At 34.3% G+C, this 20,039-nt stretch overlaps 1 protein-coding gene and 1 long non-coding RNA gene across 7 annotated transcripts in view; one reads left to right on the top strand and one right to left on the bottom strand.

Moving 5' to 3' along the window:
* Positions 1-5,037: 5,037 nt before the first annotated feature.
* Positions 5,038-10,946, bottom strand: LOC128994897 (uncharacterized). Its single transcript, XR_008490923.1, has 4 exons — positions 10,739-10,946; positions 9,628-9,848; positions 7,906-8,048; positions 5,038-5,512 (listed from the first exon to the last, which is right to left on the bottom strand). It is a non-coding gene; the product is annotated as an uncharacterized LOC128994897 (long non-coding RNA).
* Positions 10,947-18,263: 7,317 nt separating this feature from the next.
* The window catches only part of LOC128994192 (USP6 N-terminal-like protein), a 44,210-nt gene continuing 42,434 nt past the window's right edge, over positions 18,264-20,039 (top strand). For all 6 annotated transcript variants that reach the window (XM_054418566.1, XM_054418568.1, XM_054418567.1 and 3 more), the window contains exon 1: positions 18,264-18,472. The gene's annotated coding sequence lies outside the window, so the exon portion shown is untranslated. The remainder of the gene's footprint in view (positions 18,473-20,039) is intronic.

The raw sequence follows: 20,039 nt of genomic DNA, 5'->3' as shown, positions 1-20,039 counted from the left end.
CAATGTTTGTTATTTAACAAATAAACAAAGTTTTACCGCGTTGGATAATTTAAATACCGTACTTAAAGATTAAAAGTATGCAAACATTAGTATTAACGGGTACCCCAAAAAAGGGCTGTCGGTGCAATCGTAGGTACTAATCCCTGACCATAGGTGCAATCGGACAACTACAGGAGGAATAGTACACTTACTATATTGTTAAATGAAAGCAATACAGATTATTACGTTAACTGCGTGTTTTATTGATTTGGCGAATAAACCCATCCTGACCTTTTTACTGACACAATTCTTTATATGGAGCTTTAATTATATGTTGTAATTGATAATTGATAATAATAATTGTATTGCTGTATTTTAAATGTACAATTATTAAGGGGTTTCGAAATTATATCACTCTTCTTTTCGTTGGACAAAATATTTCATATTGTAGGGTGTAATATTAAATTTGTTCTTTACTGAAGTAGAGTTATTATTTCGACGCCACCATATGTGAGTATTTTAAGGAAAAGATAAGGGAACAACTATATATATACAATACAATTGACTAGTCAATGACAATACATGCTCATATCCTGCGTACAGTCGGGAAACGGTCCTTACTAGACCTAGACAATTTGAATAGTACAGTACTGAATATACATAATATACTGAATAGTACAGAAAAGTACAGTACGCCGTTGGGAGGCTCACGCTCACATCGTTGGGTGAGCTTTTATGATATCAATGGTATTTCCGTTCGGGCATTGTATAGTGCTGGAGAGATAGACAGCAATTGAGATAAGGCTTGTTTGAGTTGTTTCGGCTTCTCTGTATAAAATGTAAAAATAATCAAAAATATATAATTCTGAGCAATGTACAGACTAAACTCTAATTTTATTTATGAAGATTTATTGTTTGTTTGTTTAGGCCTACTCTATTACCTTTGACTCACGATATTTAACAGTGCTTTGAAATAATAATTATTAGAAAAATCTTTATTGTTTCAATATTACATAGAACTGTACAATTCAGAAATATTACAGTACACGAAACAATAACCACCAAGGTTAATCAACCTGATTTGGTGGATTTGCACAATCTACTTTGATACAATAAACTCAAAGAGTAATGGTGGGCGGCACACGGTCAAATATTATTCTATTTATTTATAAACGCACAAAAAAAAACATGAAAACTTCTGCACATTATCTGATTTTTTAAACATAAACACTATTGTAAACATTTCCAAGATTTATAAATATTTCTATCTACATATTATTAAAACTATTTATTCTATTAGGTCCTACACAACAGAGTAAAAGAAATAATCAATATTTTCTATTTCTAAAAGATAATTCCATAAATCACCAATAAGCTTGTTTTTGTTTTCACATTTTTTAAGTCTTGTAGGCAAACTATTAAAAAATTTCGGGGCTAAGTACAAGTAAAACTTTTTAAAATGAGTTAAATTTGGTCTGGGGATTGCTATGTCATAACGGTTTCGTAAATTCACAGATCTATAAGTTTCCAGAATAAGCGCTTCTTGTAAAAATATTTTAGCATTTTTTGGACCCGGCCTTATTTTTTTGTGTTTTCCACAAATGTTTCCCGAATTATTAAAGCTGTTACCAGTAAACATTTCTTGCGCGTATTTATTTGATCTGACTTTAGGTAGGTTTACTAAAGATTACCTTGGTGACAGATTGTTACCACTGTGACAACATGATGTGTATATTCTTCATGGTTTTTTTTTAAGTTGCTTAATATATCTGGCAAAAATGATTCATCTCCCGAAGTATGATTGTGTACCTGGATTTACTGTGAGACCAGGCATCTCCTCTACTCATCTAATACGTATAATATTTCCTATTAATTGTCTCCTCCTCCTGTTTTCAATATTTCTCCTTTAAACTCCAAAAATTGTCTGTTCTTCCAGCAAAACTGATTGACTGTTTAGATTCGTCTATAACCGCAATCAAGAATCAAGAACTTTTATTTCCACAAAATGGCATTTTGAAAATGCAGTTATATTACTGGAAAACGTCAGTACAACTACAACTAAAATAAAACTAAAATAAGAGAATGGTACAAGGTTTCTTACCAATATCCTATCCTAATGAACAATGTTTGCTTGTATGTATGTATGCATGTATGCTTGCACCAAGATCTCAAAAACGGCTCCGACGATTTTCTTCAAATGTTGTAAATAGTTTATTACTGGCCTAAAAACGAGTTTACTGCAGTTAGAACTGCCAACAAAAATCTAACTACGTAGAAAAATGAAACTGAAAGTCACATTTTTTTAACATTAGTCTTATGGGTTGCTTAGTAACCATCTTGGCTGAATTAAATAACAAGGAAAAAGTAAACAAAAGACTTGTAAGTAGTCTATCCACAGTACTAGCAATTACAAAATACAGTAAAAAAGGAAAAACATCAGTTGTTACTATTAAGCAAAGATTATACGATACATTGTAGTCAAGGGTAGCAGTGTGGAGTGTGAGATCTGTTTATGACGATTAGATTGGGTATCTGCAATCATTAAATGCTATGGAAAGGGAGGGAAACAGGTCAGCGACTAGGAAGTGGTGAAGGAAATAGTAAAGGCGAGCAGTCCGGAGTGTGGGAACTGTTTATGACGATTAGATTAAGGTATCTTCAATCCTCAAATGCTATGGTAAGGGAGGGAAACAGGTCCGCGACGTAGGAAGTGGTGAAGGAAGTAGTCTAGGTGAGCAGTCCGGAGTGTGGGAACCGTTTATGACGATTATATTAAGGTATCTGCAATCCTAAAATGCTATGTAGAAAAGGTGAGCAGCGTGGAGTTGGGAACTGGAAACAGTTTGTAGCAGTTAGAATAATGTATTTGCAATACTGAAATGCTATGAGAAGGGATGGAAACATGTCCACGACACAGGAAATGGTGAAAGAATTAGTAAAGGCTAGCAGTGCAGAGTGTCTGGGAATGGATTCATATCTGCAATACTAAGACTGCTTTTAGAGTAAACTAATGATTTTCCCCGAGCGGTCTCCAACAAATATTCTTCACATTTTAAGTAATTCAATCAGCTGATTTATTTATAAGGATTCTTCTAAACAAACTGGAAGTGTGGAGAATCTTCTTTTGTAAAGTAGCTCATGAGTAATATTTATAAAATTTATATATTACTATTCCATATTATTCTATAGACTACTAGCTGTTGTACGTTGTACCCGTGCTTTGCAACGGGAAGAGGATACAGAACAGAAACATTTTAATCTTTACATCTGTTGCATATAATAGTTACACATCCCCCAACAAAATTCAACGTTTAGAAACATTTAAGTTATGACTTTTAAATCTGGTAAGTAGTGGATACCACCATTTTGGTTTTGATTAATTTTAAATCTTGTGTTGGCTGATATGCGGAAAACTGACCAAATCCTCAAATAAAACTTTGACATACATTATTTACCTTCATCTCCCTATAGTTACATATATCTTTTAATTTATTATTGACATTTTCAATTTCAACTTTGAAGTTGCAAAAAAACTAATTATTAGATTTAAATGACAATTTTTTTAAATTTAACTCTTCTTTATATTAAATCACAAATCCTTCCATCTTCAGTTTCTTCTCTCACAATAAATCATTAGCAAAACTAAGTAAGCTGTTATAAACTTTAGAAATATTGCTGTGCCTTATCAATACAGTCTTTTGAAATATTAAAGAAACTATATATATAGGTACTGTAAAAAATGTTAAACAAATAATTTAGTGTTAAAGACAGCAGACAAATTAATATGATTATCAAAGCATCAAGGACTAAAAAATGTAATAGCAAATACAGTATATGTTTCATTGCATCTCTGATTCTACTTAAAAATATCAAAAACCAACTTAATATACAAACCAGTTCCATCATCCATTGCCTTTACATTTTCACACTTACCATTAAGTAAACATAGTAACAGATATTTCATAGATTTTTAGAAAAAAAAGAATACTGTGTACTGCAGTTTTATGATACCGGTATTTTCCTTGGTTTAATTTAATCAGTGTTGTTGCAAAACACTAATAATAAATGTATCAAATAAAGTAAATATGAGCTGAAAGCTATGCTAAGATAAAATAAGAGTATGTTGTATTATTAAATTCAAATTGTAAATATTTCATTTCAACCAAGTCAGCAAATATTTGTAGCAAACTGTTTTATTAGCAAACTTATTGACTGTTTACAATTAACCTATGCTCTTCTTCTCACTTTTGATTTCTGACAACAGCTGGAGTTTCATAACAATTTTTGTTTCCCATGTTAATCTTATGGAGAAATAAGAAACTTTAAAGGGCTCCAGGGTCTCACTCTCTCATTATTTCCCTAAAAAGAAAGTTTCCTGCACAACTTCACGCTACGCTCTTTCCAATGACACCAAAATCATGACAATCGGTTCAGTAGTTTCGGAGGAGTAATTGTCACAAAAGACCTGCTTGCGTATTAAATAAGTACTAGTGATCGTCCTGTGGTCGAAACTCGACCAAAAATAATTAATGTACAGACTTCTCTATTTTCTCCCCACACTGTAAATAAAACATGTGATTGGAATTTCTTCCATTTGTTTTGATTTTCTGTTTACATTTTGTTGTTATTTCGTCACCATCATGGCAACCCATATGGCCCATGTTAATTTTTTGAAGTTTTCAAATTAATTTTTTGTGCTTATTTGTTAACCTATTTTAACTTTTAAAGGCATTCTGCACATCTACAGGAAAATATCTTCCCAACAGTATGCGTGGATTTTCCCTGCGATGCACACGAGTTGAGAAAAAAGGTTTTAAAGAAACATGCTTGCCTATTAATATATAGATAGATATATATAGATAGATATAGATAGACTTTAAAAAATTAGGAACATCAATCTCCTTAAAACCAAATCACCACAAATCCTTCAACCACTCAAAAGTCACAATACAATAAATCATTAATAAAAACACAAACATCAGCTGTTATAAACTTTAGAATATTGTTATGCCTTATCAATAGTGTTTCATCAGAATATATAAAAAAACAACATTTAATTTCATATAATTTTATTCATTTCAGTACATCAATACAGAAATAGCGATCTATACTATATAAAGTTGGAAATGATTAATTTACCAAATATCGAAATATAAGAAGGTTTCAACTGACTTATACGATCCCCGCCCATAGATTGAACAGGCACCCTGCTAGTTAAATATCAAGATATCTCTTTTCACCCAAGACAAGGTCCATTAGTGGAAGTAATCATTTTAACAAACATAATAAACAGTTTTGTTTTTTACCAGACAGAAGTACAAACAGATATTAAAAATTTAAGAAAACATCTTTATAACATTTTCTTAATTAAATAATCTAAATGAGAAAAAAAAATGTAAATAAAAGTATACTGGTATTCAAAATAAATATTAAACTAATCATTATAATGAATCTAAACTGATTTGTCTTCACTTCTTCAGCCTTCTCTCCCCCAACCTCCATGCCTCCATCGCCATCCACCCTGTCATCAGGTCTGGAATATAACAGAACAAAAATTAATACAATCTAACCTTGATATAACGAACCTCGATATAACGAATTCCTTGATATAACGATTTTTTTTAAATCCCCTATAGAACTCTCCATAAGACACAATGTATATTTTACCTCTACATAATGAACAAACCATAACAACGACAACGATTTTGATGAAATTTGGTACAAACGTGTAAACCTACGTTTATTTGAACGAGTTCGCGATCCAGCATGATCGGACCATGGGAACGGGGGTTTTTATGGGGTAAAAATAGGTTTTTCCCATTTTTTACCCAAAAAACATAAAATTTAGCAATTTCTTTCCAAACCATTTTGTAGAGCTTAAAAAAAACAAATAATTTAGTATATTGAAGCGTTATTATGCGCCTAATGGTTACGGAGAAAATTCCAAAAAATTGTAAATTTAAAATTCCCATGTTATTCTTATGGAGAATAAGTAAACTGTTGTAGTTTGCTTGTTTATGAACATATTTTTATCAAATTTAGAAAATGTTTTTATTTTTTACGAACTATTAACGTTTTACAAAAAAACAGTTTTACCCTCCCTGATGCAGCAAACCTAAGTACTTGTTAAACTAATTCTATTTAAATCGGGAATAAATGTTATATTTGTAAGTAGACATTTCAGTGTAAATCAAATCAGTCAAATGGAAATTCGCTTAGTCTGCAGGTTTGCTGCGGTGGGGGTATTTTATTGTTGTTTTTAAATTGAAATATTTTTATATCAGCTTAGAATTAGGAAATTTAACGTCATCAAACAATGTTTATGTTGAGGGTAGGTTAAGTTAAGAGGAACTTGGTTGAAAATATACATATCATGACCATGAAACGCTCATAAAAAGTTATTCATTGAATAGAATGTGAAATCTACAGAAAGTGTCAAAAGTTATAATATAGATAGGTAGTAGCTACCTCTGGATTAGAAAACATCATAACTAATCTATGGGTAGTAATATGAAATTAGGATTTAAAAATTTGTGAAAAGGCAAATGGTGTAAACAATATTTCTCTCAAAATTGCAAAAATATGTCAATTAATTATCTCCTTGAGAAAAAGTTTCAATTTTTAAGGTGTGTACCCTACTCTTAACACATGTTAATTGTTCAAAAATTTTAAAATGATTCAAGTAAATGTGAACTTTATAATTTCACTATTTTTTACACCAAAATCTTTCAATACAATTATTCACATTAGCGAAATTTTTAATAATTAATTAGGGTTAGATACAACAACAGATATACAATCTCACTTATTTCATAAAATCAATAATCAATGAACCATCAAATATAAGAATAAATAAACATGTCACATTTTATTTATATTCCTTACAGACAGTTAATGAATCTAATCAAAAGAATAGTCCCTGCTCGTATTGATTCATTGTACTTGTTAACTGCCGATGAAATAACCAATATTTATACAATCAATATTCAAAAGTAGGCCTAAAAAGCAGATATTCTGATAATGTCTTTGAATATTAGCTTTGTATTCTACAAGCAGAAAGACAACAATTAACGTGCGGGAGACTACCTGACTGAGGGTAGAACGAAACTTGTTCGCAAACGGGACTCCTTCCCAGGTACCTCACCCCACAGCCAAAAATTTGTTTGCAAACGGGACTGTTCGCAAATGGGACTGTTCGCAAATGGGACTGTTCGCAAATGGGACTGTTCGCAAATGGGACGACACCATTCCCACCACCCTCCAACACTCACTCGCTTGACAGGGTGGCAAAGAAACCCGTCAAATAATTTTGTTTGTCAAACGCCCTGAATGACCTTTTTTATTTCTTAAGATAACAAATTGGCCTGGTGGGCAACGTTTTATGTAAAATGATGAGGTCATCACTGAAACAGAAGAGTATTTTTGAAGGCTTTTCATGTTTGTAGGGTGCTATTTATTTGGACAGCATTTGAAGGAGGTTTTGCAAAACTTTAAGATAAGTGTATAGAGCTAAATAAAAGGAGATTATAACAGAATAAATCGAATTTATCACAAAAAATTGTGTTATTATATATTTTTCTAAGGTCTTATTGAACCACGCTTGTACTAAATACCTTATTGATGTATGAGAATTTTTTGTTTCAACTGCTTCTGTTGACAGGGGCTTTTCCATTTGTCTTAAAATGATTGTTGTTTCAGTACTTACCAAATGTAAAAACTATGACATATTCAGAAAAATTATAATTATGGTGTCAAAAAATATAGCCTACATTTCCTAAAAAACAAAAGCAAATTTTTGGGCACCTCTCGAGTTAAAATGCTGGTTAAATACTAGTAATTCAGGAGGGTTATGCGACATGGGCTTGGAGGCAATGGACACGGCCCTGGATTTATAAGTATTAAATTTAAGTAAATGGCAAAACTTACCATTAGTTAGTTCTCTTCAATCTTAGTCTTTACTTCGCCCCATCCTCGATCTCCTCTTCCTCTGACACCTCTCCCCTGTATTCTCCAATGTCGGAGGATATTAATTACAACGCCCCCATTTTACTTACTGGTAGGCTTCAGTTCTGTACAGAAATATTGCAAAAAATAGTGTTATACAAATAATTTTAGTCCAACAAATAATACAAGTGTGTACACTCCTTTCTATATTTGCGATATTCAAATAGGTACAGCTAATAGGAAAATGTTTGAGCAAATCTGGGTCAAGTTAGTACAAATATTAGAATTTGTAACAATAATTTGGTTTAGACAAAATAAATTGGTTTAACTTGTTCGCTACCACAATTATATGGAATTTACGTTCGCATAGACCACCGACGCATATTTGCGTCAGCTGATCACATTGAAATAGACTAACGACGCACACTTGCGTCTGTGTTCGATGTTAATCAGCGTATTTCTTAGCAACGGTCTATTTTAAAGCCCTGATTTTATCGTATCGGTCTAGAGGGATATCTGCCGCAAATGTGCGTCGCTTGGTCTGTGGATATGACGATTGGTTACGTCACACAACAGTTGGCAACATTGTTGTTTACATCGTGCATTCCGCGACATCTCAGAACAGATGTAAACGTTATAACCTTTGCAGTTTTGGCGAGTGGTGGAGTTTCTTTATTTGTTTGTGTAAAAGCTTGAAACAACCAAATTTACAACGACGCTTAAACGTGTGTCGCCTGGTCTATTGAAACGAAAATGTAGGTAATCTTTTTATCTAGATTTCATTAAATAAACTGACCGACGCATATATGCAGCGTTTTAAAAGTTGCTCCAAACGATAATTAAAAACAATATTTATTGCTTACTAATTCACTTAAGGTTAATAAGAAGTCAATTCGTCCATTTAAACGATATTTCTCTTTTGGTCTGTTGGCAATGTTATTCCTATATCACTTGGTCTGTAAGCAACGTCATGATCATTCCTTTTGGTCTGTAGGAGTGACCGGACCAACGCATATGTGCGTCGCTCGGTAGCGAACGTGTTAAACATTAATTATTTGTTATTTCCCAATTTGCAAAAATGCAAGCTCTAGCCTAATTAAGACATTTCCAAACAACATGTTTCGAGATGTATCCAAATACATTTTAAGTAGGGGCCTAGTTTTAAATTTTTATAAAAAAACTATAAATTTGCATAAAGATTATAATTAATTATCCTTATGTTCCACCAAAAACTATTAATAATAGTTTATTTGTGTAGGTAACTAGTGGGCGAAGTGGCACTTTGCTACACATAAGAGAAATGTTTACGCACGAGCCGTAGGCGAGTGTGGAAAGTTTCTCGAGTGCAGCAAAGGCAGTTTACACTTGTGTTATACATTATATTTTCCCTAAAGTTACCATAAAACATATAAATAATTAGTTGTTCAAACTCTGTTCAACACTAAATGCAAATGATTCAGTTTGGATCAGTTTCTATGGTTGTCGATAATATGGAACCCACCCAAATATGGACAGTAGGCCTAGGACATAAAAATGTTCTTTCCATTTATGATAACCCAACCTAACATAACCGCCGCAAAGCGCTGTATAGCCTATCTGTAGCCTCCGGATAATACTTACCAAAGTACCGATTTGAACATTGAATAACTTAGTTAACAAACATAGCCTAGAATGTATCACAAAGGGGAAAGAATGTTGACTCACCTCACTTAAGTTATGGTTAGACCAAGTAACATTATCACGGCAAAATGGTAATTGCCTCCAGGGTCCACAACTCTGGTCTCTCTTTCTCTCTCATCTGCAGTGATGTCGATGGCAATGTCGTCCAGAAAGGTTAGTCCTCTTAACTTATTGGTTCAAGACAATATTTAAAATAGAGACCAATTTGGGTTCAGGTCAAATTACAGCCTTTGCTCCAGGATCATCTATAAAATTAACATTGATGTCATCAGCAATGAATTATATAATCCAAGTCTAGTCTTACACCAAATACAAACAGCTCTAGAATATTTGACAGCACATAATTTTACGTCCTACACTCATTCCAATGAATATATTTCTTTAATACTTTCTTACTTATTACTTGGCGACCATACAAAGTAGGTACCGTATTTTAAGCCAAGTATGAATGGAAATGAGTGTAGGATCAGGATGAGTGGCGCGATCTTGTAGTCTTGTTAGTGAATAAGGCCGACATTCCTTAGACACAGCTGTTAATTAATAGCCCATACAGCTAATGGCAACTAAGGGACCTACGGTTTATTGTGGAATCCGAACCACATTATTGCCTTGGTATATACGAATTGGTCTAATTATCAGGATAGTACTGCGGATAGTCGTAGTACTCACTCGTTCGGACGTTAATCCACACCAGGGAGTATCGCATCCACAGTGCATGCCTATAAATATCCACAATTCGTGACCTCCTACTAGCTGGATTACAGGACGACGCCACCCGTCCCAGTCATATTGATTATTTCATTCAATAAACTTAGGCCTATATCAATTTTGGGTACCGTAATGTTAGGGTAAAACTTAACCTAACTAACGGAATGAAATATTCAAAATATTAAATAGTCTTGTATTAATATCTTTCATTTGAATGAATGTAGGACATAAACTAACGTGCAGCCAAATATTTTTACATAGCCTAAACAAATTCTTAAAGTTGACACTGGGTCAGTGTGAAAAAGAGACAATCCTAATAGCCTAGGGATAATGCCTATTCAAACATTTGCTACAATATTGCTTGATGGTCCAGGTCCAGAATTAGCCTACGAATAAGCTGTATCTTAGGTTCTTGTTGGTGACTTACCTAAGTTAGTGTCTGGTAGGACTACTTAATGTTATTAAGTAATCATGTTGATTACGTTTTTTATCCTATAAAAATTAACTTATTTCACATTATTCCTTAAAAACTATTGTTTGTAACACTCGAGTCATCTATTTTCTTGTAAACAAGGAAAGAAATAAAAAAGATAAATATTTACAATATAAAAGTTTTTAGTCAATAAATGGCCAGCTTAAAGATGTCCGTCGGATCGGAATTCGAATTCGGAATCAAATATTGCGACTCGTGAGTTGAGGAACTGAACGATGAATTAGAACAACTCCTTTTCAAGAGTAGCTCCGAAGAACGGGTGCTTGTCGATATACTGGGACTATTTCAGTGTCGACAAAATGAAACTATTTCATTGTCGACAATATGGGATGTCGACAATTTGTGGTGTCGATAATTTGCGACGTCGGTTATTTGGGATGTCGGTTAAGTGGGAATATTCCAGTGTCGACAAACTGGGAATAATTCAGTTTCGATCAATTTCTACGGTTGTCGATATTATGGAACCCACCCGGTGTGGTGTGTCTTGCTGCAATATCTCCTCTGCAGTCCTCATCTTGAGACCTTCATCAGACGAGAAAATTAAATCAAGGCAAGCAAACCCCTCTGCGATTTAGAACTGTGTTGACTTGTGTGAGTCCATGGGACGAAAAGGTGTCCCTGATGTGTAGCACCGTAGCACGATGAAGGGGTTAATATAAAATACAGTACTTTGGGTCGGTCCAGTTGGTATCTGGCAAGTTGAAATCACCCATTATAAAAGTTGAAGTTGAATTCCTGATTAAAATCATAGGCCCAAATCTCGTCAAAAGACGTCACACAGTGGAGTAGATGAAAGCGGGCTGGCCTTTGTTACTAGTGGCATCGGTCCTGTCATATCTGAAGGTAGTATAATCCGAGAGTCCGAGGTCACTGTCATTTATATCAGATGTTAAATTGGTTAAAGTGAGAATGTTGTTGGGACATAGTGCCACAGTTCTTGCGAAAAGTTAAGCTTGCCCCTGAGACCGTTGAGTTGACATTTTGGCAATAGCATGCTAACTAACTTGGTTGCCATAATTAGAAACTAATCGTTTTTAGCGAATTTCCCATATAGGGAATAAGCTATTACCGTAGTACTCATGGTAAGACATGGACCTGGGACCGATTTAATTTTTCATTTTGAGGTCCCTAGAGGCCAAAAACACCACCCGTTAAAATTCATATATATATATATATATATATATATATATATCCGTTTGCGCGATAACTCGAGCAAAAATGATCCGATTTTGATGAAATTTGGTGTAAACGTGTAAACCTACGTTTATTCGAACGAGTTCGCGATCCAGCATAATTAATCAAACCATTAATTTGACCCAAAAAACAAAAAATGTTGCAATTTCTTTTAAAACAGTTTTGTAGAGCTTAAAAAAGAAATAATTTAGTATATTAAAGCGCTGTTGTACGCCTAACGGTCACGGATAAAATTCCAAAACAGTGTAATTTAAAATTCCCATGTTTTATTCTTATGCAAAAAATGAAAATTGTTGTAATTTACTTGTTTATGGATATATATTGATAAAATTTGGCAACTTTATTTATTTCATCCTATACTATTGACGTATGGTCAAAAACACTTTTTACCTTCCCCTTAGCAGCAAACCTAAGCATTCGTTAAATCAAATGTTATTTAAATCTATATATTAGGGAATATATGTCTTATTCATAAAAATATTTTAGTAAAAATTTAATCAGAAAAGTTGAAATTCGCTTAGTCTGCAGGTTTGCTGCGGCGGGGGTATTTGAAGCTTCAACTATGGATGGGATGTTGTTAATGAATTTAATGGTTAGGGGTTTTTCACCAACAAGTTCTCTTTGCTTCAATTCATCTTTAAGGGATTTAAGGTACTTTGATTTTGAGGTCTTTTATCCCTGCCAATTGACACTGATGAAAATTTTGAGTTTGTCCTAGCCAAAGGGTCTTGAGGGAACATGTAGAAGATATTATTCCGTGCTTCGTGGTCAGCATTAAGGAACTCTTTAAGCATTGAGGGCTCTTGGTTTGCCGTTTTGTTTTTGCCCAACTCTCGAAGTATTTAGTCCTTGACCGTTGAAGGAAGGAACAAATGGTTGGAATAATTCCGTGATGAGATCGAGATCATATCCATTAGATGTATGGGCTATTAACAGATGTGTGTAAGGATATGTCAGCCTTATCACTAACAAGGCTGCAAGATCGCGCCACTCATCCTACACTTATCTCCATTCATACTTCCATCTACTTCATACTGTTTGCCCACTTGCACAAACAAGGCAAACATTATTTGTCTGTTTGCTGATGATACATCTCTTACTGTATCCAGTCATTCCATAGAAACACTTGAACAATCGATTTTTCTTGAATCTAATAACCTGCTCCAATGGTGTGAGGATAATCATAATTGTCCTAAATGCAAAAAAAAAAACAACTTCTCCAATTTAGCATTTCAAACCAGCAAAAAAAACAAAAAAACAAAGAACATTTAGCTTACCGTTAGGTGAAAATGAAATCCATCCCTGTCAAGAGGTTAAGTTCCTTTGGTGTGTTCCTTAATGAAAATCTTAACTACCACAAACATATCAAACATGTAACAACAAAAATATCAGTAGGTATTTCATGCTTCGTATGCTTAGCCAAACAGTAAATTCAGAAGTCCTCCTGTCTATGCTTATTTATGGTCTTGTATATCCATATTTATCCTGCTGTCCCTGTCTGGGGTAGTGAAAGTGAAAAGACTACGTAAGTTTCTTTTCCGAAAACAATTGAAAACCATCCGCATTATATTTCTCCTACCCAAACGTCAGTCCTACAAAGACATTTTCAAAAAATTCCGAATTCTCTTTCCATTCATATACATTTTTGAAACATTATCCCTCACCAGAAAAATATATCTCCTTTTTATTCACAGCTCAACAACATCCATTTCGTAATTCTTCCGACATTGAAATTCTAATCACTCAACGTCATTCTTCCAGAAGAATTTTCAATACAACCCAGACAGCACACTTTATCCCAGGGACATCCCATAGTAGTCCCATATGTCCTGAGAATGTCTCGGGATATGTGCGCTATCCTCAGGATATCCCGCAAAATCCCGGGACGAGTACGAAATCCACAGGATATCCTACAATATACCGTAATGTCCCGGGATTTGTAAGTTAACCTCAGGATATCCTGTAAAGTCCCGGGATATGTACGAATGCCATAGGATATCCCAGAATGTCCCTTGACATCCCGGGACATGTACAAAATCCACTGGATATCCTGTAATGTCCCGTAATGTCCCGATAACAAACTGAAGAAAAAAATACTACCACTGATGAAATGTACAGTATATCTAAATTTAAATGTTCAACAAGGCCAATATATAATAATTTGTTTTTTTCACTAGTGCTTTCAGAAACTTGGTTTCCATCTTCAGGCTGTGTTTACACTAGTACAAAAAGTAAATATTTACTCAATAAATTAATTTTAAACAAAGTTAAAACAGATGATTTAAAGGATATTGGAAAAATAAAAAATAATATTAGAAAAATTAATCTTTTGAATTTTGGATATGTTACAGTGTTGTTCTTGATGTAATTATTTTCAGTAATTCTGAATTTATAATTGGGCCGTCTTCATTATTTAACAAATAATTTTGGTCTGTTTTTTTTCTAAAAATAAGATTCCCACGCATTAAGATGTTGAGGTTTTATAATTTATTTTAAAAGTTGAAGGTTTCCCAGATTGAAAATATGTCTTGTTAATACTATGGCTAGCAAGGGTTGACTTTACTTTACTGACATATTACTACCACTGAGTTCAGGGAAACTAGAGTTATATCATAGTTGTGTGGAATGTGAATTTAACTTTAAATTAATAAAACAACAAAAAACTCATTTTAATCATATAACAATCTATATAATTAATACGCTACATGAAACTTTGTCGGTTGAACTCCTTCGCCATTTCTTAACCGATTTTATCCATTGACGTCTCATTGGAGAGAGCGTTTCGCGTAAATTTGCAAACTGGCCTTACATTTTTTTAAAAAGCCCCTTGGGCTCTGCCCCAGTGGCTTTGAAAGTTCCCATGTTATCCTTATGAAGAACATAATTGTTTACATTTTGATCAGCTGTATAATTTAATTGCTGTTGTTTATTTTTCAATTCTATGAAACGCATTGAGTACATTTATTTACTATTTGAGTTTGTGTAAACATAACCCCTAAGGCGGATCGTGATAGTATGATTGTAGCTTAAATTTGTGAATTTATCGTTGTTTTGTGTAGCTATAATTTGTTTTTTTGTTGTTTTTTTTCTTTTAAATGCCTCCGACGCTACGACAACGAAACATAGACAGGAGGCGTAATCGTGATAACGACCGCAGCTACAGAACAGTGACACGTAAAGGCTCAACTATTAGGTTAAAAATGCGCCCTAACACTACCCCAAAACGACATTTCGTTCTCAATTGGCCCCATATCAATGACCTGTGTTGCCTGTATAGCGAGGCATTTATACTCCGCGCCAAAGCTGGTGGCGGCTGAGGGATTAGGACGGCCAGGTCGGTGAGCATGTCCGACCTACCTGGCGGTCCTAATCCCTCAGCCGCCACCAACTTTGGCGCGGAGTAGAGAAGGAGAAAACCGGCCGGAATGCTTTAGGTTTATCAATAACGAAGATAAACATGGTCTGAGTTACACACCGGTAATCTTTGAGTTGACTCTTTTAAACTCATTGTAAATATGACTGTTATTAGTTTTGAAATAACTCCTGTAATACATTGCAATTGCTCGAATTCGAGCAACATGTACGCTAGTCAATTATTACAGTGCTAATCTAATGGTGATTAAATAATCTATATTCAAATACCAGTATCCTCTCCAACTACCAGAAAAACAATTCAACTACTTAAGGCCTAAACAGATTAACAGAATCATATACAGGGTGTTTTTTTAAAAACTTGCATCTTTATTTATGTAAAAACCGCAATAGATAGAAATATGCAGTTTGCGGGAATCATCTATTGAAGTAGGGGGCCCAATTGCTTTGAATTCAACGTTACATTCACATCCCCCCCCCTTCCCCCCCTGCCCCCAAACTTATTCTTTTTAAATAGCAAGGTACCCCTTGTGACATATCAAATGAAAGAGCATGAAAAAAGAAAATGTTTGATGAAAAAAAATTAAAAATCGGTTCATAAATTTGCGAGATATTTCCTCCCCCCTTCCCCGGAACTTGATTATTTTTTTAATAGCAAAGTACCCCTTGTGACATATCAAATGAAAGAGCATGAAAAAAGAAAATTTTTTGTGGAAAAAAATTTAAAATCGGCTGATGAATTTGTGAGATAATCCCCCCCTTTTCCCCTACCCATAACTTGTTTTTTAATAGCAAGGTACCCGCCCTTGTGACATATCAAATGAAAAATAAATTTCACCAAAAATTTTCTTTTTTCATGCTCTTTCATTTGATATGTCACAAGGGGTACTTTGCTATTTAAAAAAAATCAAGTTCCGGGGAAGGGGGGGGGGAAATATCTCGCAAATTTATGAACCGATTTTTAATTTTTTTTCATCAAACATTTCCTTTTTTTATGTTCTTTCATTTGATATGTCACAAGTGGTACCTTGCTATTTAAAAAAAATAAGTTGGGGGCAGGGGGGGAAAGGGAGGGAATGTGAATGTAACGTTAAATTCAAAACAGTTGGGCCCCCTACGTCAATAGATGATTCCCGCAAACTGTATATTTCTATCTATTGCGGTTTTTACATAAATAAAGATGCAAGTTTTTAAAAAAACACCCTGTATAGCCTATACTGTAGTATCAAAAATATTTTAAGTATTGCGACCATTGCAACTGCCGGCTACTCTTTAACCACTTGAAAACACCCATAATCAACAAGCGCAGATAGCTCAGGAGGTAAGGTAAGAGGCTCTCAAGGCGAAGGTACCAGGTTCGAAACCCGTCTGGGCCAAAAACTTTTTTCTCGTTTTTTTCTTCAAAATTTGTGTTTATTAACTATTTAATCAATTTACTACACTTATAATTAAGCTTTTCATACTAAATCTATATTATTTTGTGTTTTTTATGTTCAGGCCCAGACCACACTTTATCCCAGGGACATCCCATAGTAGTCCCATATGTCCTGAGAATGTCCTGAGGACTACCCTGGGATGACCTCGGATGTCCCACGGATATGCGTGTGAGCTTATCCGTAGGACATCCCCGGGCGGGGACATTAGGCATTCCTGTGGATATCCTGTGATATCCCAAGTTGACCATAGGACCACTATGGGATATCTTGCATATCCTGTCGCAATATCCGTGGGATGTCCTGAGGAGAAAGTGTGCTGTCTGGGAATGCCGTTAAGCTTTTTAATAACCTTCCTCCTTCCCTAAAAGACCGAATAGGATTTAAATATAGATAGGCCTATCAGAAAAAACTAAAGAATTTTTTGCTGGATAATGCCTTCTGCAGCGTTTGTGAGTTTCTTTGCCCTAGAACTGGTAGTGTAAATACAGTAGCATAGTTGACAGCTTTATTTTAAAAAAGAGATTTTTAAAATGTACAGCATTTCAATACCTATGTTTTTGACGTAGCTAATGCATTTTATGTTAATTTTGGTGAATAAACGACTATATGACATATGACTTTATACTAAGCTTAAAATACCTACTTTGTATGGTCGCCATTTCAATGAAAAGTATAAAGTTTAAAGTACTTTATACTTTACTTTCTTATTAAATGGCGACCATACAAAGTAGGTATTTTAAGCCAAGTATGAATGGAGATGAGTGTAGGATGAGTGGCGCGATCTTGTAGTCTTGTCATTGACCAAGGCTGACATTCCTTAGACACAGCTGTTAATTAATAGCCCATACAGCTCTTGGCAACTAAGGGACCTACACTACAGTTTATAGTAGAATCCGAACCACATTTTTGCCTTGGCTATATACGAATTTGTCTAATTATCGGGATCACTAGTACTGCGGATAGTCGTAGTACTCACTCATTCGTGTGGACGTTAATCCACACCAGGGAGTATCGCATCCTTAGTGCATGCCTATAAATATCCACAATTCGTGACCTCCTAGCAGTTGGATTACAGGACGACATGACATATAAGTATAAGATCATGAGTTTTTCTAGTTTCTACATCAGTGCTAGATGACTCAGGAAGGTTCATGTAACTTGATCGCTTTGATTTTGGCTGGTCACTAAGCAAAATGTGGTCTTGGATATAAAAATTGGATCACAAATAAATGTTTTGATTGATTTCTTAATACTCATTGCCAACTTAATACATATGCTTGTAGTCAAATTTGAGTACTATTTTTTCCTTTCACCTTAGACTGTGTAGTATGAACAGTTACGACAGCTGACTCTACTCATGGTTTGGACGTTTGGTATTGGTTTGACTTGACACAAAAACTATTTTCCATTCTCAATTAATTCGGTTTTCGTTTCATGGCATACATTTCCAATTTTAGGTAGGCGTATTGAACTAAGTGGTAATTAATAAAACAATGAAATATTTATAATATAATTTAATTTCTTAAATGCGTTGAAGATTAAGACTGCAACTTTTGTGATTGTTAATTCTGTTATTTGTGTTAAGGTAAACAGTGGCTAAGTTACATTTTGTTTGTGAAAATAAACTGTTGACAGTGCCAGGAGTATTTGGAGGATCATGTCTAAGGTTAGTTAGTAAACTAAAATTATTATCGTACGTTGATGATAAGTTTATTGTCAGTAAAGCTTTTTTTAATATCTCAACAATTCACTGATTGTTGAAGGACAAATTGGTCTCCTAACTTAAGTTAGGCCTAAGTTTACTTAAGCCTAACTTAAGTTATTACCTACCTATATTTCTTATCCCTTCTCTTAGGCCTATACATCTTCCGAAATATGTTTCATGTCTACATTATCCACAATTCAGAAGAATACTAGGCTCAGTTAGAGGCTATTATGATTGAATTACTGTAGGTCTACCTATTTTATTTTCACAGAGGACATTAAGTTCTTTTAAGCTCAAAAAATATGGCGGAGGCCTATGAGCAAAATTGCCTAACAACCTACCCTTACAATAATAATAGGCCTAGGCCTAAGACTAATTAACCCTACCAGTGGCCAACCGTCGTCTGGTGACGGTTTGACGTTGATGCTTAGAATGGCCAGCCGTCGTCTGGTGACGGTAAGTTATGGGCCGAAATTATTTTAACGTAAAAAAAACACTTAGCCTATAGTCAACTCAGATGAGAATAATATATATCTATACTATTCGAAAGATCACATTCTGACCTTTCGTTTTATTACAAAAACAAACCCTGTAGCAGGTAACTTATATAACAATGTCACGACGATTAGAAATCAAATGAATTTTTGGTGCAGCACGACTTTAGCAGCCGACCCTTGGGAACTGGCAAAACACGTTTTGTTTGGCATTACCCTGCTCAGGTAATTTTCGTCTTGGGATGTTGCGGGTGGTACCACTGGATATCCATTGATTTGATCTTCATTGTGGTAGTGATATTTTAGAACTAAATAGGTAGGATTGATTATGTTTTATCTATGATTTCATGAAAACAGCTGTTTTCAAAATTTATAACAAATGGCCAACCGTCGTCAGGTGACTGTATGGAAAATACAAATTACATACAGTGTAAGTTATTATTACTAGTCATATAATAGGCTATGTCATTTTGAAGAGGAAGAAATGTAGCTTGTGATAGTGGCAGCCCTGCGCTCAGGGTTTTTTTTCGGTTTCTCTCACTAAGACGACGAAAGTGTGTAACTACTGTCAAGATCTCATACACAAAGTGCCTTGTATTCACCATTGCGACACCATTGCGTGTTGTTGCCGGTGAGTTTTTGCTCTCGTTTTATCCGCGATTGATTACTAAACTCGTTATTATTTCGTATATGTTGGGAAATGTGTATGTGTATGATAACAGTGATCTTCGTGTATTTTATTATGCATGAATATTTACTGAATAGTGTCAAATTGTGTTGATAAAAGGTTGTATATTTCTTTTGGTTGTATTTTGAGGTTTTCCGTTTATTTATATTACTGTGCCCCTAACTTAGCACGTAAAAACAAAAATTTTTACCCAACATGTTATACATTTTTATGTAGGTAATTGAATACACTAAGATGTTTATGTTGGTTTGAAGTAAAAACATTTGGTACAAAAGTTTTATACTAAATACTATGATTTTTTTCACAAAATCGCTAAAATACAAAAACATTATACCTAAGCCTATTT

The sequence above is a fragment of the Macrosteles quadrilineatus genome, unplaced genomic scaffold (genome assembly GCF_028750875.1).
Source record: "Macrosteles quadrilineatus isolate MER2022 unplaced genomic scaffold, UCM_ALF_1.0 Scaffold_5__1_contigs__length_97177068, whole genome shotgun sequence".
Classification (NCBI taxonomy): Eukaryota; Metazoa; Arthropoda; class Insecta; order Hemiptera; family Cicadellidae; genus Macrosteles; species Macrosteles quadrilineatus.
This window is presented reverse-complemented; position numbering and strand designations above follow the sequence as displayed.